This window comes from Diceros bicornis, chromosome X, assembly GCF_020826845.1.
Source record: "Diceros bicornis minor isolate mBicDic1 chromosome X, mDicBic1.mat.cur, whole genome shotgun sequence".
NCBI classification, from domain to species: Eukaryota; Metazoa; Chordata; class Mammalia; order Perissodactyla; family Rhinocerotidae; genus Diceros; species Diceros bicornis.
In genome coordinates, this window is record NC_080781.1 from 95,778,419 (window position 1) to 95,801,760 (window position 23,342).

A 23,342-nucleotide genomic window follows, 5' to 3' on the forward strand; every position below is an offset into this window, starting at 1 on the left:
AAAACTGTGTCTTCATTATGATTCTATTTATGTAAAATGTGTGTACATACATATGTGTGCATATATGATGAAATTGTTCCAAGTGACACTAAGAAATTGATACGCTAATTTCCATCCTCAGAAACAATGTATGAGAGTATCTGTTGCCCCCCAACTTCAGAAATAATCTTGCAAAGCACACATTTTGCCTCAGCATTTATAGTTCCAAAAACCTGTCCTGCAGGACTGTTTGCACAGAGGCCTGTGTATGAGGAGGAAGACAGCAGGGTTAGCATTTGCCCAGGTCATGGGACCAAGGGAATTGAGGGAATGGCAGGACAATGAGTGACTGGAAGACCATGGCATCTGAGCTGGCTAGGGAAGGAGTCCAAGGATGTGGAAGCCTGATGATGTGCAGAGAGGAAGTAGAGGGGCCATGTGATGGATTCCATGGTCCCTGCCCACGAGGAAACTCAGACAGCTCAGAGAGCCTGAGTTGAGCCAGACACTGGGACTGTTCACTAATGTATGAGACTGCCTTCATTCCTCACAATGCAGCTGAGAGGTGTGCACTGTGGTCTCTGTTCTCTGAGTGAGAAGGCTGAAGTCTTTGATCATTGAGGCACTACGTGGAATAACATGTGATTATTACTTACATAATGGCAATTATCCCTTAGTTCATAATTTTTAAGACATGCACATGCCAATATATGGATCCCTCATGTAAATATACACAAAGAAAGGAAAAGTGGCAAGTGGTAGAAAATAACATATAAGAGACCCCAAATTAGAGGCATAATTTGTAAACAGGTGGTACCTCACCTATGTCATCCTTTATAGGATTGTAAGTTGAAATTTGGTACTACTATTAATTTCAAAAATTATGCCTGCTTGTCATCGGACATGCAAACATTACAGAAGTGTGTAAAATAAATTATGCAAGTGTCCCTTTCAACTCTTGCCTGCAATTCTGAACTACTATTTGCCAGTTGATGAGAAGGATCCCACAGAACTGACCAGAATGTGAGATCAGGTGCCACTGTGGTTTGTGTGGAAGTGAAAATAAGGGACAGTACCCCCTCCAGCCCATGGACATGGAGCACCCGGTGTCAGCTCTCTGAGAAAGGCACTGGGCAGACAGGCTGGCTCTCCCTCCCTCTCAGGTGCTAAAGCGAGATCCCTCCCACAGGGCACCTTCAGAAAGGAGGAGGAGGCAGCACAGTGGATGGATGAGAAGACAGATGGAAGCATGGTGTGAGCTGTGCAAATCATAAAATTGTTCACAGTGTGGTCTTTGAAAACATTCAAAAGACTGGGAATAAGAAGTGAAATATGTGAGTCCTCACCTTCTTTCATTCCACAGCCCTCACCAGCCAGTAGGCATCCCTTGCAAAGCCCCTTTGTGCCAGGTCACACGCCTGCTTCTGGGGGCCTCCAGGTAGAGCACCAGGCTGAGTCACACTGTCTCCAGAGGCCAATCCCTGGAAGCAACACGTATCCCTTCTCATAGGATTTACTGACAAACTACCTATGGAGCCAAGCCTGATGTATCTGCTAGGGACTGCCAGGGTGAATGGAGGGCGGGAGAAGAGGCCAGGGCCTTTCAGTTCTGGACCCATTGGCTCATGGTTGGAGCAGGGGAGGAGTGATCCAAGACACACAACATACAACGTGCAACATCACTCTTTATTATGAAAATAAACAGCCATCATGAGTGAGGAAAACACACAGAACAACTGACCCTTCAGGTTGTTATGTTACCTGGCCTACGAGTTAACTTTGGGTTCTTGGTCAGCCAGGCCTCCACCCCCAGTCATGGGCATGGCCTTAGGCTGGAAAAAAGAGAAACAAAGATGATGGGGATGAAGACAAAGACGACATCCAACGGCTCCTTTTAGGGGATTTCTTTGAAGGCCTCCTCTGGGATCTTGCCCTCGGTCTGGAGGGAAGGAATCAGGATGTCAGAAGAGCCGACTTCCTGAGTTTCATTCCCAGGCAACCTGCCTCCACCTTCCCGGCCTTCCTGAAGGCCCAGAAATGGCCTTGTTGAATCCACTTGATTCCCAGACCTCACCTTGAGCATAGTGAAGACCTGACCAGCTCTGGTGTAGTTCCACTCATTGTCCTGAAGGCACCTGGAGTGGGAGAAGAACAGGTGATCTCCATTAGTACCGCAGTACAGCCACGCTGACCATGCAATGCCGCCATTAAATCTATGCCACATATTTGCTGGGACACATGTACCAGAATGAACACTATGTGTAGTGACAAAGAAAGACCTAGTGTAAACCAAAATGTCTATCACTAGCATTCATGCCCACCCGAATGCAAAACCGACTAATAGAGCTGTTCAGAAGAACAAGGGAGCTTAATATATATTGATAAAGAAAGATGCTCAAGAAACTAACAAATGAAAATTTTAAAAATACAAGCTTCCAATCATTGTTTATTGAGATATAATGCACATGCCATTTTAAAGTGTGAAATTCAGTGCTTTTTAGTATATTCACAAGATTGTGCAACCATCACAACTATCTAATTCCAAAATAATTTTATCACCTCAAAAAGAAACTCCTTAACCATTAGAGATCATTCCCTATTCCTCCCCTCACCCCAGACCCTGGTAACCACTCATCTGCTTTTGGTCTCTGTGGATTTGCCTATTTTGGAAATTTCATATAAATGGAATCACATAATGTGCGACCTTTTGTGACTGGCTCCTTTCACTTAGCATGCTTTCAAGGTTCATCCATGCCATGGCATATATCAGAACTGTATTCTATTTTATAACTGAATAATATTCTACTATATGGATGTACCAGATTTATTTATCTGTTCATCAGCTAAAGGACATTTAAGTTGTTTCCACTTTGTGTCCATTGTGAATAATGCTGCTATGAACATTCCTGTACAAGTTTTAGAGTGAACACGTGTAGTAATTTCTCCTGGTAGAAACTTAGGAGTGGGATTACTGGGTCATATGGTAACTCCACGTTTAACATTTTGAGGAACTGCCAAAATGTTTTCCCCAACCACTGCTCTATTTTATATTCCCACCAGTGACACATGAGAATTCCAGTTTCTCCACATCCTCACCAACACTTGTTCCCATTCGTTTTATTGATTAAAGCCATCCTAGTGGGTGTGAAGTGGTAACTCATTGTCGTTTTAATTTGTATTTCCTTAATGACTAATGATGGTTAAGAAGTTTTTCATGTGCTCGTTGGCCATTTGTATATCTTCCTTGGAGAAATGTCTATTCAGATCTTCCCCATTATTTTTATTGAGGTAACACTGATTTATAACATCGTGTAAATTTCAGGTGTACATCGTTATATTTTGCCTTCTCTAGAGACTACATCGTGTTCCCCACCGAAAGTCTAGTTTCTATCTGTCACTGTACACATGTGCCCCTTTACCACTTCTGCCCTCCCCCCACCTCCCCTTTCCCCCGGTAACCACCAATACATTCTCTGTATCTATGTGTTTGTTTATCTTCCACATGAGTGAAATCATATGGTATTTGTCTTTCTCTGTGTGACGTATTTCGCTTAGCATAACATTCTCAAGATCCATCCCTGTTGTTGTGAATGGCGACATTTCATCTTTTTTATGGCTGAGTAGTATTCCATTGTATATATATACACCACATCTTCTTTATCCATTCATCCATTGATGGGCTCTTAGGTTGTTTCCAAGCCTTGGCTATTGTGAATAATGCTGCAATAAACATAGGGGTGCAAATATCTTTTCAATTTAGTGTCTCTGTGTTCTTTGGATAAATACCCAGAAGTGGACTAGCTGGGTCATATGGTAGTTCTATTTTTAATTTTTTGAGGAATCTCCATACTGTTTTCCATAGTGGCAGCACCAGTTTACATTCCCACCAGCAGTGTACAAGGGTTCTCTCTTCTCCGCATCCTCTCCAACACTTGTTATTTCCTGTCTTTTTAGTAACAGCCATCTGATGGGCACGAAGTGATATCTCATTGTGGTTTTGCTTGCATTTCACTAATAATTGGTGATGTTGAACATCTTTTCATGTGCCTGTTGGCCATCTGTATATCTTCTTTGGAAAAATGTTCAGATCCTCTGCCCTTTCTTTAATCGAGTTGTTTTTTTTGTTGTTGAGTTGTATGAGTTCTTTATATAGTTTGGATATTAACCTCTTCTTGGATATATGATTTGCAAATATCTTCTCCCAATCGGTAGGTTGTCTTTTTGTTTTGTTGATGGTTTCCTTTGCTGTGCAGAAGCTGTTTAGTTTGATATAGTTCCATTAGTTTATTCTTCCTTTTGTTTCCCTTCCCTGAGAAGACATATTCAAAAGACACTGATAGGACTGAGGTTGAAGAGCATATTGCCTGTGTTTTCTTCTAGAAAGTTTATGGTTTCAGATCTTACATTCAAGTGTTTAATCCATTTCAAGTTAATTTTTGTGTGTGGTGTAAGATAATGGTCTACTTTCATTCTTTTGCATGTGGCTGTCCGGTTTTCCCAACACCATTTATTGAAGAGACTTTCCTTTCTCCATTGTATGTTCTTGGCTCCTTTATTGAAAATTAGCTGTCCATAAATACGTGAGTTTATTTCTGGGCTCTCAATTCTGTTTCATTGATCTGTGTGTCCATTTTTCTGCCAGTACCATGCTGTTTTGAGTACTGTGGCTTCATAGTATATTTTGAAATTGGGGAGTGGGATGCATCTAGCTTTGATCTTTTTTCTCAGGATTCCATTGGCCATTCGGAGTCTTTTGTTGTTCCATATGAATTTTAGGATTCTTTGTCTATTTCCATGAAAAATGTCATCGGGATTTTCATAGGGATTGCATTGAATCTGTAGATTGCTTTAGGTAATATGGACATTTTAACTATGTTAATTCTTTCAATCCATGAGCATGGAATATCTTTCCATTTCTTTGTGTCTTCTTTGATTTCTTTCAACAATGTCTTATAGTTTTCATTGTATAGATCGTTCACCTCCTTGGTTAAGTTTATTCCTAGGTATTTTATTCTTTTCCTTGCAATTATAAATGGGATTGTATTCTTGATTTCTCTTTCTTCTAGTTTGTTGTTAGTGTATAGAAATGTGACTGATATTTGTATGTTGATTTTGTACCCTGCAACTTTACTGTATTCGTTTATTATTTCTAATAGTGTTTTGGTGGATTCTTTAGGGTTTTCTATACATAAAATCATGTCATCTGTAAATAGTGATAGTTTTACTTCTTCCTTTCAAATTTGGATACCTTTTATTACTTTTTCTTGCCTATTGCTCCAGCTAGAACTTCCAATACTATGTTGAATAAGAGTGGCAAGAGTGGGCATCCTTGTCTTGTTTCTGTCCTTAGGGGGATAGCTTTCAGTTTTTCACCATTTGAGTATGATGTGAGCTGTGGGTTTGTCATATATGGCCTTTAGTATGTTGAGGTATTTTTCTTCTATACTTATTTTATTGAGAGTTATTATCATATATAGATGCTGAATCTTGTCAAATGCTTTCTCTACATCTATTGAGATGATCGTGTGATTTTTATTCCTCATTTTGTTAATGTTGTGTATCATATTGATTGATTCGTGGATGTTGAAGCATCCTTGCACCCCTGGAATAAATCCCACTTGATGGTGGGACATGATCATTTTAATGTGTTGTTGTATTCTCTTTGGTAATATTTTGTTGAAGAGTTTTGTATCTATGTTCATCAGTGATACTGGCCTATAATTTTCCTTTTTTGTGTTGTCCTTGACTGGTTTTGGTATCAGGATAATGTTGGCCTCATAAAATGAGTTAGGAAGCATCCTGTCCTCTTCAATTGTTTAGAAGAGTTTGAGAAGGATAGGTATTAAATCTTCTTTGAATGTTTGGTAGAATTCACCAGAGAAGCCATCTGGTCCTGGACTTTTGTCTTTTGGGAGGTTTTTGATTACTGTTTCAATCTGTTTACTTGTGACTGGTCTATTTAGATTCTCTATTTCTTCTTGATTCTGTTTGGAATGGTGTATGATTCTAAGAATTTATCCAGGGGCCGGCCCAGTGGCACAAGCGGTTGGTTGCGCACGCTCTGCTGTGGCGGCCTGGGGTTCGCAAGTTTGGATCCCGGGCGTGCACCGACGCACTGCTTGTTAAGCCATGCTGTGGCGGCGTCCCATATAAAGTAGAGGAAGATGGGCATGGATGTTAGCCCAGGGCCAGTCTTCCTCAGCAAAAAAGAGGAGGATTGGCAGCAGATGTTAACTCAAGGCTGATCTTCCTCACGAAAAAAATAATTTATCCATTTCTTCTAGGTTACCCAATTCGTTGGCGTATAGCTTTTCATAGTATTCCATTATAGTCCTTTGTATTTCTGTGGTATCTGTTGTAATTTCTCCTCTTCCATTTCTGATTTTATTTATTTGAGCCTTGTCTATTTTTTTCTTAGTGAGTCTAGCTACAAGTTTGTCAATTTTGTTTGTCTTTTCAAAAAGAACCAGCTCTTAGTTTTATTGATCTTTTCTACTGTCTTTTTAGTCTCTATTTTATTTATTTCCATTCTGATTTTTATTATTTCCTTCCTTCTACTGACTTTGGGCTTCATTTGTTCTTTTTTCTCGTTCCTTTAGGTGTAATGTTAGATTGTTTATGTGAAACCTTTCTTGTTTGTTCAGGTAGGCCTGAATTGCTATAAACTTCCCTCTTAGTACTGCTTTTGCTGCATCCCGTAGATTTTGGTATGTTGTGTTTTCATTTTCATTTGTCTCCAGGTATTTTTTGATTTCTCCTTTGATTCCTTCATTGATCCAATGGTTGTTCAGTAGCATGTTGTTTAGTCTCCATATATTTGTGACTTTCCCAGCTTTTATTCTTGTAGTTGATTTCTAGTTTCATACCATTGTGGTTGGAAAATATGTTCGATATGATTTCAATCTTTTTAAGTTTATTGAGACTTGTTTGGTTTCCCAACATATGGGCTGTCTTTGAGAATGTTCCATGTGCACTTGAGAAGAATGTGTATTCTGCTGCTTTTGGATGGAATATTCTATGTATATCTGTTAAATCCTTCAGGTCTAACGTTTCATTCAAGGCTGATGTTTCCCAGTTGACTTTCTGTCTGTATGATCTATATATTCATTAAGGTAAGTGGGGCATTAAAGTCCCCGACTATTATTGTGTTGCTGTCAATTTCACCCTTTAGATCTGTTAATAACTGCTTCATATGCTTTGGTGCTCCTATGTTAGGTGCATATATATTAAAAAAAGTTATGTCTTCTTAGTGGATTGTCCCCTTTATCAGTATATAATTTCCATCTTTGTCTCTTGTTATCTTTTTTGAAGTCTATTTTGTCTGATTTGACTGTGGCTACACCTGCTTTCTTTTGGTTGCCATTTGCTTGGAGTACCATCTTCCATCCTTTCACTTTGAGCCTATGTTTGCCTTTAGAGTTGAGATGGGTCTCCTGGAGGCAGCGTATTGCTGGGTCTTGTTTTTTTAATCCATCCAGCCACTCTGTGTCTTTTGATTGGTGAATTTAATCCATTTACGTTTAGGGTAATTATTGATATATGAGGACTTAATACTACCATTTTATCTTTTGTTTTCTGATTGTTCTATATTTCTGTTGTTTCTTTTTCCTTGTGTTTCTGTCTGCTATTTCAGTTTGGTGATTTTCTGCGATGTGTTTCTCATTTTTTATGTTTTGTGATTCTGTTCTGAATTTTTGTTTCATGGTTACCATGAGGTTTGCATAAAAGATCTCATATGGGGCTGGCCCCGTAGCTTAGTGGTTAAGTGTGTGTGCTCCGCTACTGGCGGCCCAGGTTGGGATCTGGACACGCACCGACACACTGCTTGTCTGGCCATGCTGAGGCGGTGTCCCACATACAGCAACTAGAAGGATGTGCAACTATGACATACAACTATCTACTGGGGCTTTGGGGAGAAAAAGGGGAAAAATGGAGGAGGATTGGCAATAGATGTTAGCTCAGGGCTGGTCTTCCTCAGCAAAAAGAGGAGGATTGGCATGGATGTTAGCTCAGGGCTGATCTTCCTCACACACAAAAAAAAATCTCATAGATATGATAGTCCTTTTTCTGCTGAAAGCATCTTATCTCCATTTGACTACACAGGTTCTATCCTTTCCCTCTTCCCCTTCTATGTTTTCATTGTCACAAATTACCCCTTTTTGTATTGTGAGTTTGATACCAAATCGAAGTGTTTATAGTTATTTTTAATTCTTCCTTTCCTTTTAACCTTTAGGTTATAATTAAATATATACTGTCTTATTCTGTTTCAGATTTGTAATTTTCTGATTCTATCTTTTTATCACCTTGCTCATACTTTTGTATACCTTTGCCTTTTTGTTGCAGGTAGGAGTGCTCCTTTCAATATTTCTTTTTTTTTTTTTTGTGAGAAAGATCAGCCCTGAGCTAACATCCGTGCTAATCCTCCTCTTTTCGCTGAGGAAGACCGTCTCTGAGCTAACATCTATTGCCAATCCTCCTCCTTTTTTTCCCCCAAAGCCCCAGCAGATAGTTGTATGTCATAGATGCAGATCCTTCTAGTTGCTGTAGGTGGGACGTGGCCTCAGCATGGCCGGAGAAGCAGTACATCGGTGCACGCCCGGGATCTAAACCTGGGCCGCCAGTAGCGGAGCGCATGCACTTAACCACTAAGCCGTGGGGCCGGCCCCTCAACATTTCTTATAAGGCAGTTCATGGCAATGAACTCCCTCAGCTTTTGTTTGTCTGGGGAAAGCCTTTATTTCTCTTTCATATATGAAAGATAACTTTGCTGGATAGAGTATTCTTGGATGACAGTTCTTATCTTACAATATTTTGTATATATCTTTCCACTTTCTCCTGGCCTGTAGGGATTCTGCTGAGAAATCTGCTGATAGCCTAATGGGCATTTTTTGTAAGTTGTTTTCTTTTTCTCCTTGGCTTCTTTTACTATTCTTTCTTTGTCATTGATTTTTGACGGTTTTATTATCATGTGTCTTGGAGAAGGTTTTTTTACATTGAGATGATCAGGTGTTCTATTAGCTTTGTAGATTTGTATATTCAGTTCCTTCCCCAGGTTTGGGAAGTACTCAGCCATTATTGCCTTAAATAAGCTCTCTGCTCCCTTCTCTCTCTTTTCTTCTTCTGGGATATGCATTATCCTTGTATTGCCCTTTCTAATGGAGTCAGATAATTCTCATATAATTTCTACATTTTTTTTAAGTCTTAGTTGTTTCTCCACTTCCACAAGCATCATTTCTAAGTTTCTATCTTTGAGCTTGCTAATTCTTTCTTCCATAGGATCTGCTCTATTTCCAATGTTTTCGAATGCATTCTTAATCTCATTTATTGAATTCTTCAGTTCTGGAATTTCTGTTTGGTTCTTTTGTAAAGTTTCAGTCTGTTTGGTAAAGTATTCCCTCTGTTCATTGATTTTATTCCTGAGCTCACTGAACTGCTTTTCTGAGGTTTCTTATAATTCCTTGAGTTTCTTCATTACAGCTATTTTGAATTCTTTATCATTTAGATCATAATCTTCCATGACTTTATGTTTGGTTTCTGAAGAATTGTTTTTTTCTGTAATGCCATTGTACCACGGCTTTTTGTGGTGCTTGCTGAGCTATTCCTTTACTGGCACATTTCCTGTAGTAAACACATTTTTTACTTAGGTATAACTTTGTTTTGGTTCAAACTTTTCAACTGCTTAGTTATTAGAAGCCTTTCTTTTGTTTTTTGATAGGTGGTGCTATAGTGCTAGATTTTGGTTTCTGTTACCTGAGCTGCCTCAGGCTATATTTGAGGGTCTGCATGGTCAACCCTCCACTGCCTCTATCTGGGGTGTTTCTTGTACTCTCGGCATCACTGCCTGTGCTTCTGGGGTCACCAATGCCTTGCTGTTGCTGGTTTCGCTGCAGTCAGTCACTGGCTTTGCTGCTGGGGGCACAGGGATGGCTGACAGCCTCAGCCTCATCAGGGATCACCTGGGTCAGAAGCTCTGTGGTGGGGGGAGGGGAAAAGTGGGGAGGGAGCCAGGTTCACGGACACCACTTCAGCTATTTCCTGTTACCTTGTGGTCACAGGTGCTGCAGAAGTTGGGATGTAGGGTCCTGTGCATACCTCTGCCACTGCTACCAGGCTCTGAGCTGAGGCTGGGGGCCCAGGATCATAGGGCTCCACCTCTGCTTCCTGTGGCCACAGGTACCACCGCAGCTGGCTGGCTGGCATCACACCTGCACCTCTGCAGCTGCCCACTGAGTTCTCTGGGGCCGAGGGTGGCTGGCTCAGCTGCTGCTGCTAGGGATCCGGGATCCAGGATCCTGAGCTCTGCCTCTGCTGTAGCCCCGTTTAGTCTCCTTTATGTGCTCCAATTCACCCACCTTTATATGTACCAAAGTGTGGATCTTGCCAGCATCCTGGTGTATTGTGCAATGTAGCCTTTGTTGGGTTATGGATGTTTTATTCACTGTAGACTGAAGGGGACAGACAAAAGGATCCTCTCACACCACCATGCTGATGATGAATCCCTTTCTCCATTTTTTACTTGGTTTGTCTTTTTATTGTTGAGTTGCAAGAGTTCTTTATATTCCTGTCAGATATGTGATCTGCAAATATTTTCTCCCATTCTGTTGGTGGGATTTTCACTTTTTTCATAGTGTCTGTTGATGCACAAAAGCTTTTAATTTTGATGAAGTCCAATTTATCTATTTTTTCTTTGGTTCTCTCTTGCTTTTGGTGTCATATATAAGAAATGGTTGCCTAATTCATGAAGACTTACACCTATATTTTCTTCCAAGATTTTTATAGTTTTAGCTCTTACTTTTAGATCTTTGATCCATTCCATTGATTCATATACTCTCCATACGCCAGTAACACACAGTCTTGATTACTGTAGCTTTGTAGCAAGTTTTGAAATTGGGAAGTGTGAGTCTTCTAACTTTGTTATTCTCTCTCAAGATCGTTTTTGTGCACTTCCATATGACATTTAGGATAGCCTTGTCAATTTGTGCATGGAAGGCTTTTGATGGGGATTGCGTTGAATGTGTAGATTCCCCTGAGTACTACTGCATCTTAACAATATTAAGTCTTCCAACCCATGAAAATGGGGTGTCTTTCCATTTATTTATTTCTTCTTTAATTTTTTTCTACAATGTTTTACGGATTTCAGAGTATAAAATTTGCGCTTCTTTTGGTATATTTGTTTCTAAGTATTTTGCTATTTTGAAGCTGCTGTAAATGGGCTTGTTTTCTTAAATGAATTTTCGGATCGTTCATTGCAAGTACATAGAAATACATATGAGTTGTGTATGTTGGTCTTGTATCCTGCAACCTTGCTGAACTTTCTTATTAGTTCTAGTAGTTTTTTGGTGGATTCTTTCCGATTTTCCATATACAAGATGATAATGTCATTGAGCATTATACTATTTTTTAAATCCTTTACATACATAATAGTATGATACCTTTTTCATGGGCCCAATATTTTTTGGAAGCAAAATATCCAAAAAGTTATTTTTCCAAATTGCCCGCGAGTTTCACTGATTCACACCCCAGCTGTCCCAAATCGCCCCTATCTCCATGCGCACCCAGCACTGACTTCTAAGACCACTCGAGTTTCATCCCAGACTGGGTGAAGAAAGCCTGTACCATTTCCTGCTGCTCCTGGGAGAGGGTGGGCACGGAGGGTGTGCACGGAGAGGTGGGTGTGGGAACTGGGATGAAGATCCCACTCTGATGCTCGTTGAGGGTGGCGTTCCTCACAAACTGCTGGTCATTCACGATGCACAGACTGGAGGAAAAATGGGCCCCCAGACAACTGATGGATGGACAACCCCACACCCCCAACAACGATTCTCCTCCCACCACCACTCAGCAACCAGATTCCTTCCATACTCTACTGTGCCTGCCCCCCAGATCCCTTGGCTGGTACCTCTACCCCTCTCACAGAGCCCAACTTTAGAGGGACTGTCTACCAGCTTCACTGGATTTGTACTTTACCTGCAACCCAGGGACAATTTTACACTCGTATTTACCCTGTACAACAGCCCAAGGAGCGGACAGTCTAATCTCCATGTTCAGAGGAAGACACTGAGTCACAAAGAGGTCATGTGACTTGACCAAGGTCACACAGCTAGTGAGTGCTGGGGCCAGGAAGAGAACCCAGTGTTCTGACTCCAGAGCCCATGCTCTTACCCACTAGGCTAGACTGCTCCTTGGATCTACCTGTTGGCTTTCCACCGTTTAGAGAAAACCCTGAGGTCTGCACCACCACATTCCCACACCACTGAGCCCAGGATGGGATGGGTGTTCCCACTCATAACACAGTACTCATCTGGAATTGCTGGCAGGGATAGTGATGAAGGTCCGTGTGAAGGCATGGACAGAACTCTGAGACTCTCCTACCACATCAAAAACAAACAACAATACCTCCTTAGAGTCGCACGTGCTTTACATGCTCACACAGTTGCCCCGTCAGGGTCTGACTTGATACTCATGCTGAAGGGGACAGTTGTTCACTGGGAGTCAGGGTGTTGGGAATGAGGAGGGCAACAATAGGAACAATCTGCTCCCAGTGACAGGGACCCTACTACCTGCTGGGCTCTGTGATGACCACCTTACAAGTTCATTGGATTCATTTTTTACAGCTATCCAAGAGGTGGGTATTATTAGCCCCGTTTTGCAAATGAGGAAAATGAGAGGTTAAGTAATTGGCCCAGTTCTCAGAGTAAGGGTCTGGGATGAGAGCCATCAAACTCCATAGCCTGTGTCCTTGATACCTGAGCTGTGAGGGACAGACAGGCATGGACAGAGGTCAGAGCAGGATGTTTTGGAGGCAGAGTGGGGACTGAAAAATATAGAGGGAAGAGGAAGATGGGGGAAGAGATCAGGGAAGCTGGGAGAGTACTGAGAGGGAGCCCAGCTGGGGGGAGGGAGCAGTGGGGCATCTGGAGTGGGGACTCCACACACACTCATCTTCCTTGTACACCCCATTGACAGAGAAGCAGAGCATCCTTTCCTGAAAGGGAAGAGCCCAGGTGCTTAGTAACCACCTAAACCCCAACCACCTGCGGCTTTCTGGGCCTGCCTGAGGGAGGAAGCAGATGCTCACCGTCTGGAGCCACATGTCCACCAGGAAGGAGCTGAAGTCATGCTGAGTTTTGGGCAACACAGAGAGTGAGCGCACGATGTCATCTTTTTTGTGTTTCAGCAGCTGAAACCGCAGGTCTGTGGGGGGAGGAGAGCGAAGGTCAGGGGCTGCCACGCCCTGTGTCCTATGATTGACCCCTCCACGCCCCCTTTCCCTGCCCTGTCTTCCCCATCACACACGCACAGGGGTCCTTTAGCTTCTTTATATTCCTGTTATCCTTGAAGTACTTGCACAAGCTGCTTCTAGGAGAGAAAGAGGAACAGGAAGTGGTGGTCTGTCCAGTGTGGGTATTTCCAGGAGCTGGCCTGTGTCTACTGGGAAGCCACAGAGCCCAGGAGCAGAGTCTGAGCTGTGATACTCACGGGGCTGCATCCTCGGGGTTGAAGGGAATGGTCAGGGAGAAGCAGGCCTCATCGTGGTAAGCACCGAGAAGACCCTGTCGGTCTCCAGAGTCATAGATCAAATAATACCTGTGGGGGAGCAATGAAGACAGTCTATCTCTGTGGTCTGAACCTCAGATGAGACTTGGACATTCCCACAAGCAGACTTGTGCTTGGGTGGCCCTGCCTCTCCCAGCCTTCCCCATTCCTCGTGGTCCCAGGAGTACTTACTCCTGCAAGAATTGCAGGACTAGATTCTTCAGGGTCTCGGATCCTTTATAGCTTTCCTAGAATCAAAAGACATTTGAGACCATGTGGCTCATAAAGCCTCCCTTGTAATACCTCACATGTTGTTTGATCCTTCTTCCTCACCTTGCAGGGCTTTATTAAGTAGGGAGTGTCAATGTCAATCATAATTGGTTGGAGTAACTCCTGGCCATCCTGGAGAAGGGAAGAAGAAGTCAGCAGTGCAGATCAGCGAGGTGGCCCTGGATGATCAGGCAAAAGGATGGGCCCAGGAGAGGGTGAGGGTCAGAGGTCAGGTGTGAAAGGGCCCTGGAAATTCCATGGGCAAAACTACAGTGGGTGTCTTCATCATGAGGCCCTGGAAGTCTCTACTATTATATGCAACGTGTGTCTGTTTGTATGGACGTTTTTCCAGAGAGTATATTCATGTCTTTTTCAGGAGTCCATGTCCCATAAAGTGGATAACGGTCTGATGCAAACATATAATCTAGGCGAGATCCAAAGGGCTTGAGGGAAGGTGTGGAGGTCATCAATGTGTGTAAGAGACAATGATGAACGTAGGCACTTACCAGGCGTAACAAGTCAGGGAAATATTCCTTGATGGCACTGTCCAAAACCAAAAATAGAAAGAAGTGGTTGATAGTTTGGGGCTGCAATGCTTCCTTTGATTTAAAACACTGATACCATAAACGCTCCCCAGTGTCTTCTGTCCATCCAGAAGCCCCTTTGCCCACCTCAGCCTCTGATTTCAAGGGTTTTGGGTCCACTTCCCTGATGAGAACTGAGCATGTGCCATATGGACTGTCTGAAAGGCACAGTCACTTCATTTCTCTCCAAACCTTCACCTTCATATTCCCTCCTTCTCTCCCTCTCCTCTGTCCCTCCCTCCACCCCTCCCTCTCCTCCCCTTCTCCCTCCCTTCCGTCTCTCTCTCCCTGTGTCCCTCCCTCCCTCCCTCTCCTTCCTCCTGGGTGGATCTCACCTAGATTGCTCTGACTCCTTTCCCAGCCACAACATAGCATTTGGAGGCCAGGCTCCAGGGCTTCCTTCTCTTCCCTACTTCCCTTCCTTCCTCCAAGTCCCCACTGAAGTCTCTAGAGAGAAGAGGTAACGGGGTGGGAGCCTAGGGCTCGGCTACCTCAGTGAGGGTACAGCATACTGCCAGGACCAAGACACTCCCCATAGATGGCCCAGGATGCTGGGGCAGGGAGGTGAGTGAGACTGGGCTCAGGAGGCAGGGAGGGAACGAGAGGGGATGAGGACAGAGAGGCAATGAAGGTAAGAGAGGAGAGATGAGAGAGACACAGGGATGTAGAGACAAGGTAGAGAGAGAAAGGAAAAGGGAGGGAAAGTAGCTCTGCCATGGTGGTGGAGGTCAGGGAAGTAGAGAGAAGAAAGGGGTAATGTCTCCCCTGCTGCAGCCCTTTCCTTCATCTGCTCTGGTTGGCCCTGGACTCAAGGTAGAAATGGAAACTATGCCCTTGTTGGGCTGGGAGCCCATTGGATACTGGTTGACACTTTCTCACCTGTGTGAACTCAGTCTGAGCTGGGAATGGGAAATGGAGCAGCCCTGGGGGCAGGAGACCTTCCCCAGAAGGTGTCAGGGTCAGGCCCCAGCTCAGCATGGGGTTGCCGGTCTGTGGCCTCCTCTTATGATCACTGCCTTCTCTCCTGATAGGCCCTGTGCGCCTGTGCCTGTCTTAGTTGATTCCTTGTCTGAGGAATCACACCTGTCTTGGGTGACCCCGGGATCCTCTGAAGGACCAGGCAGGATGACGTGATGTATGGAGGGAGGGAGGGGAAGTGCCCCTGAGAGGCCTGTCCTTCTGTCTCCTCAACCACCTCTGCCCTCTGCCCTCTACTCCTTCCTCAGGGATCCCTCTCACTGGCGGTGGCCCACTTCTGGCCCCTTGACTCAGGGAACTCAGGTTTCTCCCAAGGAGTACGCAGCTCCTGGCATTGTGCCAGAGGAACGGATGTCACGACAGAAGCCAGCTGTGGCCTCGGACCTCAGCATGGGGCAGTGAAACCCCCATGGCAGCCTGGGATTGGAGGGGAGACCCTTTTGGAGGAAGGGAAAGAGGACCCCTCTCAGGGCAGGGGAGGGGAACTCCATATTGGCTCAGAAGCAGGAAGGCATGTGTCAGCATGAGACCTTGGTCTGGAGGACCCTTCTCAGTCCAGGGCACCAGCATCTGGCTCAAGGCTGGTCGCTCCTGGTCCTGGTGAGTAAAGGGAGCCCTGCTTCCTGGAGCATGCGCTCGGGAGAGCATGCTAGAGAAAGCTAGGTGCACAGTTGGGAAACAGTCCCCAGAGCACCTGAAGAGGTGAGCTGGTCAGAGGAAGGAAAGTAGCCCTCCTAGCACAGATGAGGGACACAGAAAAGAGAAGGCAGGGCCTGTGGTCCTCCCAGAGGACCAATGCTCCCTCCTCCTGTGGAGGGGCATTGTTAGGGGTCGTTCAGGTTCCTATGGGTGAAAGTCCCCAGGAAGCATGACAGGGGTTCACACTGACCTTATGTAGGTGGACTGGTCTTGAAAGGTGTAACACAAGGGGTTCCCTTCCAGCCACAGCTCTTCAATTCTCAGTCCTCTCATCTTGTCCAACTCCCTGGCTGACTTCAGCTGAGAAATATGGGGAAGAAATGAGAAAAGGTGTCCCAGGGAAAGAGAGACACCCGGGCCCCTGCCCCCAGCCATGACTCTCCCCACAAGTATCTACACCTTCCTCCTGTCGTCACTCTGATGAGCACCACCACCCACACTCAACCAACTTTGATTGGCTCCCTCTTCCCACCTCATTTTTGGAGAGGTTCAGGATCTTGACTGTGGGGGCCTTCTGTATAATGTCAGACAGGCCATCCAGCCGGTACAGTTTGTTGTCGCACATGTTTAGAGATAATAGCTTGTGGGGATGAAGAGTTAGAGTGATGGTTACTATCTAGGGCCTGGGAAACAAATCTGCCCTCCAGCCCATCTGTTCCACCCCCTTTACCATAATATCAGCACTAACCCTAAGGTCTCACCTTGGGGAAAATCTTCTCGATGATCTACAGGGTAGCAGTCATGCAGTTTCTTCGATTCAGGATTATATCAATATCATGGTCCACCAAGTCTTCAGAAAGCCAAGAAGAGAGAATGAGAAGGCGGAGAGGGGTCCAGGGCCAGCACCAACCCCTCCCCACGTTACCAGCCCTAAGTCTCCCTCCCAGGCAGATCTCTCTGCCCTCAGCTACCCTAGAATTACTGCTATCAGCCACACCTGGGTCAAAGCGAATCCTCTGGAGATCAAGAGCTTGCTGGGAGATATCGTTTGTTCATGGTCAGCTGCAGAGAGAGATGGAGAGAGCTGCTCTGAGGCTCTAGTAGTAATAGGGAAATCGGGGGCTGGGGGAAGAAGTGGGTCTGGCTGTGGGCACAGTGTACCTTGAGTCTGCATTACCTTTAGCTGCTCCATTTCTTTGGGCTCCAACTTATAGTGCACAGAGTGAGGTTCAGCGGAAGGACTGACCAAGATAGATATCTGCAGGAAGGAGAGGTGGAGTAAGCACCAGGAACTCTAATTCCAAAGACGAAAACTGGCCCCTGGCCTGTCATCCTCCCTTGAGACTGGGTACAGGTAATGCCCTCAGCAGACACCTTTTGCTTCTCATCGTCACAAATCTTGTAGCTGATATCCATCAGTGCAGAGGCAGCGCCAGCATCCTGGACAAAAAACCGAGCCCAGTTTTCCACGTAGTGGAACTACAGGGGTTAAAGGAAACAGCAACAGTGTCAGAGGCCAGTGGCCCCTGCTGAGCCAGGTCTCTCCCCATTCCCTTTGCCCACATATCTGCCTTCACCATCTTCTCTTACATCCACTGGAGTGAAAGGGACACTGCAATGGCTCTGGACTGAATCCATTAGCCACGTCTTGTCATACTTTCTCCCAAGGGTATCTAAGGGTGAAAAGAAGGGATGGGAGAGAAGAGCGACAACATGGAATTAAGCCTGGAGAACAGACCCAGCAGTGTTCTTTTCCAACCTTCTATTGAGCTTTAAAGGATTTGAAAAGAAGGGACTACTGACACCTTCAGGGACAACTACTTCTTATGTTTGTGCCAAATATGGGTTTCCTAAATTCCTTTTCTCCCCATCCAAAGCTCTCCTCCAAATAATCAACTTAAGGTATTAGGCATGATCTTCCTTTTATAAAGTTCCAGGCGATTCTAACTAGTGCTGACCCTGCTTGCACATCAAACAAGGTCTCCAGAGACTGGACCCCCCTCCTCCACACTCTGCTTGAGCCAAACTGAGACATTCATTGTGGAGTTGCTCCATCTTCATGGCAGTAGTTTCTGTCTTTGTCTTTAGGCAGTCTCCTCTGTTCTCCCTACAGTCAGCCTGTTTCCTTCATATGGCTCCTCTGAATTTGCCCTTAGATGAAAAAGAATGTTAACTATTTGTAATAAAAAGGACAGATTAAAACTGTCCCCAGTAAAGTACCTAGCGTCTCTACATGAGATCAACACCACCTCTCCTGACCTTTCTCTCCTGCACATTCCATACATTCTTTTAGGACACTCACTGTGATCTTGAACCAGCTCCCTGGGGTTCCATCTCTTGTGTTCCCCCCAACGTCTCTCTCCAGAGGTTTTCTCTTTCTCCACACAGCCATATGGATATGGTCTTCATTACAACATTTCACTCTTCTGTATTTGTGTCGAATGGTATAGGGAGTGCTGCAGGGGGCGGGAAGTGGAGAGAAAGTGAGTGGCCATAAATGCTAAGAAAGTCTTCTATACACCTTTGCCTCTTTGACAGCAGGACTACAATTAGGATTGCTCAATCGTTATTCCACTTTGAGTATTCTTCAGTTTTCCAGTGAGAGAAGAAAAAGACCATGGAGAGTGAAAGAGCTGCATAGTCCCAGGGGCTGCTACATGAAAACCAGGCTGCCTGCTCACTTACTGTCTTACTTGGGGGTCCTCCTGGACATCCCTCATCACCATGTTTCCAGCATCCTCCCAGCGGTGTGAAGGCCAAGGCGCATATCCACGATGTTCATAACAAGGGTTCCTTTTGCCAAAATTACCTCGGAAAGAACTCCAATTTTTATTTCTTCCTTGAGGTGAGCTACCACCATCATTGTATTCTGAGAAGGGGAACAAAAATACATGTTTGACGACACATCAGTGGTCCACTTACCATGTACTACGTCTTAGGCTAACACCATGGGAGGGCAAGCAAAGTGCCAACCTACCCTAAGGGACCAATCCCACAAACCCCAGAAAGGAAACTCCTCTGCCTGTCCAGATAGGAGAGCATTATCTGACAGATGGCACTCTCAGGCAAGGAATCTTAGAGGAGGAGGAGCAGGAGGAGGGGGAGATGGAAGCTGTGTTGAACCTTTTAAAAAATGGAGCAGGATTTATATAGAACAGAGGTGTGTGCACCCATGGGTGAGGCTGAACACCAGCCATACACCAGGTAAGCATGTGAATCTTGCCTTCTCTCAGACCTCTCTAACAACCACACCAGTACCCGGGAGGGAACCTCTCTCCTGCTTCCCAGATCCAATCAGTCACCAAACTGATTCCACTAACAATCAGCAACCTGTACTTCCTTTGCCAGTGTAGGACAAGCTTTAATGTCAGGTGGGACTGATGTAACAGCCTCCAGCCTTGCTCTCAACAATACTCTGTTTGAAATATCCAGAGTGAGCTTTCCTTTTGCCCAGTCTGACATGCCTTCCAGCTCAGGAGACAACTCTTTCTAACTTCAGCTCTTCTACAACAAAGGTCTGAATGACCAACTGGAATGATGTGTCAACTACCTTATCCAAGTGTTCAGGGATTCTTCTTTTTTCTTTCTATTACTGGTTTCTAATTTGATTCCATTATGGTTAGAGAACATACTCTGTGTGGTTTCAATTCTTTTTAAATTTGTTGAGATTTGTTTGATGGCCCAGGAGAGGGTCTATCTTGGTAAATGTTACATAGACACTTGAAAAAAAATTGTACTCTGCTGTCGTTGGGTGGAGTGTTCTAATTATGTCGTCTAGATCCTCTTAGTTTATTGTGTTGTTCAGACCTCTTATATACTTGCTGGTTTTGTCTCTAGTAATTCTATCACTTGCTTGGGGCGGGGAGGGTGTTGAAGGCCCCAACTATAAGTATTGACATGGCTATTTCTCCTTTCAGCTCCATCAGATTTTGCTTCGTGTACTTTGAGGCTCTGTTGTCTGGTGCATACCCATTTAGGACCATTATGTCTCCCTGGTGGATTGATCCTTTTATCATTATGTAATGCCTCTCTTTGTCTCTTATTAATTGTCTTTGCTCTGATGTCTACTTTATTGTAGCCACAGGTATGCTTCTAGAGTGTCTTGGCTGTATTTCACCCTGTATTCACTCCTAGGATTTGTGTTGCTGTTCACTGTGCCCCGCCCCAAACACTCCGCACCAACACTTGTAATTCACCATTTGGAGAGATTCTGAAGAGTTTTTTGGCATCTACAGAAATAAGATAGTCTCAGTTCTGTCTCCCGTGGGTGGATTCACTAAGGGTATTTTATTTTTACCACATTCAAGTGAAACAGTGTACCAGCAGATAATAATCCTAGTGGTTTGGGGGGAGGGAGGATTACTCAAGTAATTAGGCTGTTAGAAACCAACTTCCTTTTGGGTTCTAATATTTAAGGTTCTCTAGGTTTGTGTGTTGTGCATTTTGTACATTAATTACTCCATGTTGTCTGAGGGCACACTTATGAGTAAAAGTCCGTTCATGGCTGATCACTCCACGATGTAGTGATTGTAACCAGACCTCAGATGAACTCCTCTGGGAAGTCATTGCTTTCACTGTGTGGCCGGCTGTCAGGGCAATCCTGCTGCCCACAACCTTTGGGACCTTCCCTGTGTGGCACTGGAAATGAAATTAGACATGAATGGAGCATTTGACCCAGAAATGCCACTTGCTCAGTCCCCAGAACTTGGAGGCAGCCTGGAGTGTTTTCTTTCTCTCACACTCCACATCCAATTGATCAGGAAATGCTCTTGGCCCCTTTCTCAAAGGGTATCCAGAATCTAGCTGCTTCTCACCACCTCCATTACCACCGCCCTAGCCAAGAAATCTATGTCCTGGATTATATCACCTTCCAACTGGTCCCTCTGCTTTCATCCTTGCTCCCTCACCATCTGTTTTCAACTTGGTAGCAGACCATGAGTCAAATCATTTCACTCCTCTGCTCAAAACCATATAACAATGGTTTGAAGCCCATCACCATGTTAAAAAGCCATGACTTCATAAAGATACTAAACAGCAAAGAGGACCCTTATTGCTGACCACTGGAGAATGCCAGGCAACCAACTTGTTTTCCTGACAATCCAGTAATGAAAGTAAAAAGTCAAATATTAAAGGGAGGAGTAAGGGCACACGGTCAACACACGGCATATAGGAAGAGTCAGAGTCATTTTCCAGAACTAACATTACTTCAGAAATACTGTTGCTGAGGGGAAGTGTCCAAGTGAGCCAGCTGACGGCTACGGCAATCCCCAGACTGACCGACTCAATCGGGTGCCTGAACAGGGCCAGAGCCCTCCCTCATCAAGGTGATTCAGACACGAGCTATCTCAGGCATGGCCTTGTTTTGGGAATCTCACAGGAGAGTGGGCATGTGATAGAAAGCCACAGGGGGACCACAGACCCCACACCCAGACACAGACATATATCCACTTACTGTGCGTTTGCGTCTCCACACAATCCCTGTCTCACAGTTGTTCTGTCGGAATCAAAGGTGATAACAGGAGTATTATACAGCAGCTAGTGCCTGTCACCCAGGCTGCCTGGGTTCCCCGTGAGGCTCCACGATATACTAGCTGATCCTCCCACGAAGAAATAGTCGTGAGTATCCTTTATGACATCATGAGTGTTCACACGGCTACTCCTTTCTCATTTTGGAATTCTACCTACATCATTGCTATGCCACTGAGTGCATGGCAACAGCATCCCTGCTATGGTAGGGAAAGAAGGGGGTGACCAGTAAGGCAGCGGCAACCAACAGTTTCTCAGTGTTGGGCAGACTCACTAGATTTCTTTGACCTCCTTACACGCAGAAACCCCGTGACGATTGTAGCCTCGGCCCCTTTTCTGATCATGAATATTAAGCTCACAGGGGTTAGGTACATTTCCCAGGATTTCTCAGCCAAGCAGGTGGCAGAGCAGGAATCGTGTCCTCACCTATTGGTCTGCCTCCACATCCTAAGTGGTCCTCCAGCTACTGCACTGGTTTTCCTTTAATGGTGAACTTTCAGGTCTCATGGACAGATTCCTGTAAGCTATGGGGGATGATGTTTTGTGACCAGGAGCTAGTCACTCCTGCTTGGGTGGGCCCAGGTGTCTTGGATCAAGTGGAGTATCTGTCTTGCACCAGATGGGGAAATCTGTTTGGATCACGGGGTTTGCAGATTAGGAGTCACTTTGGGCTAGCCATGTCTGGCACATAAGGGGCCTAATTAGTATTTGCTAAATGAATGTATGTAAGGTAGATTTGGGATCATCAACAACGCCACTTTCAAGAATCCATACCTCTCAACCATTTCTAGCCACATCTATTTGTTCCAGAAAAATTTGGGCTGCAGAACTGTTTTACAACCTGCTTGTAAAACTAGCATGTGTTGAATTTTCCTTTTGCAAAATTAATATTTTCGTTAGTGCCCAGTTAGAAATAGACCTAAGTACCTCTCTGTTGACTAATGCTAAAACTTTAGCTTTTCTGATCTGAGGAATGAAGGCTTTTGCAAACAGTGGTGACAGAAACGAGGAGAAGCTTTCCTTGAATCCAGCAAACATGGCTTCCTGGATGTCTGGTGTGTGTAGGAAGAAGGATCTGGACCTGCAGGCATGTCTGTGAGTGCTCAGCTTTGTGACAGACAGTAAGTACAGCCACTGTCTCAGAGGAAGGGAAGAGTGTGCATGGGCGTGTGTTAATATTTGCATTATGCGCTTTTATAATTCGTTTACAGATACACGTATTCCAAATCATGTAGGTAAATGCATTGCCACACAAGACTAGATCCGACTGTACATTTTCTGGATCCTACATGACCATACATATGACGGGTTTTTGCTCCTTGGCCTTAATATGCTTTTTAATCCTTTTTTTTTTTAAAAATTGGTGTTTGAATATTTGAATTGATTTTTTTAAATGACAAAAGTAATAGAATTCTCTGTACAAAAAACATTACTGGAACAATACCCATGGGTTAACCAGGGTTACAGAGCATCCCCAGTGGTGGAGGCCAAGGGACCCAGTGGAGCACAGCCTGGGCTTCAGGGTAGGTCCAGGATTTGAGTCCCTGCTCTACAGCTTCCCAGAAGAAGCACACATATATTTTTAAATGTAAGAGATAGTTTCCTAAGGATATTTGATGATATTTACACCAATATGCATTTCTACTAACAGGGTATGAGAGCCTAACTGCCTACAGTATGTTTAGACCATTCGACAGTCATTCTTACACTTTGACTCAGACATTTCACTTTTTATATTTATCACAAAATATTCCCTGCCTAAATATATACCTATAGTTATATGGCAGTGCTTTACAGCGTCTTTGGCACAGAAGGACGATGGGACCAGAG

General features: G+C 44.4%; 1 pseudogene; it reads right to left on the reverse strand.

The window, feature by feature from the left end:
• Positions 1-1,805: 1,805 nt before the first annotated feature.
• LOC131401263 (nuclear RNA export factor 2-like) lies at positions 1,806-18,731 on the reverse strand (annotated as a pseudogene).
• Positions 18,732-23,342: the final 4,611 nt, after the last annotated feature.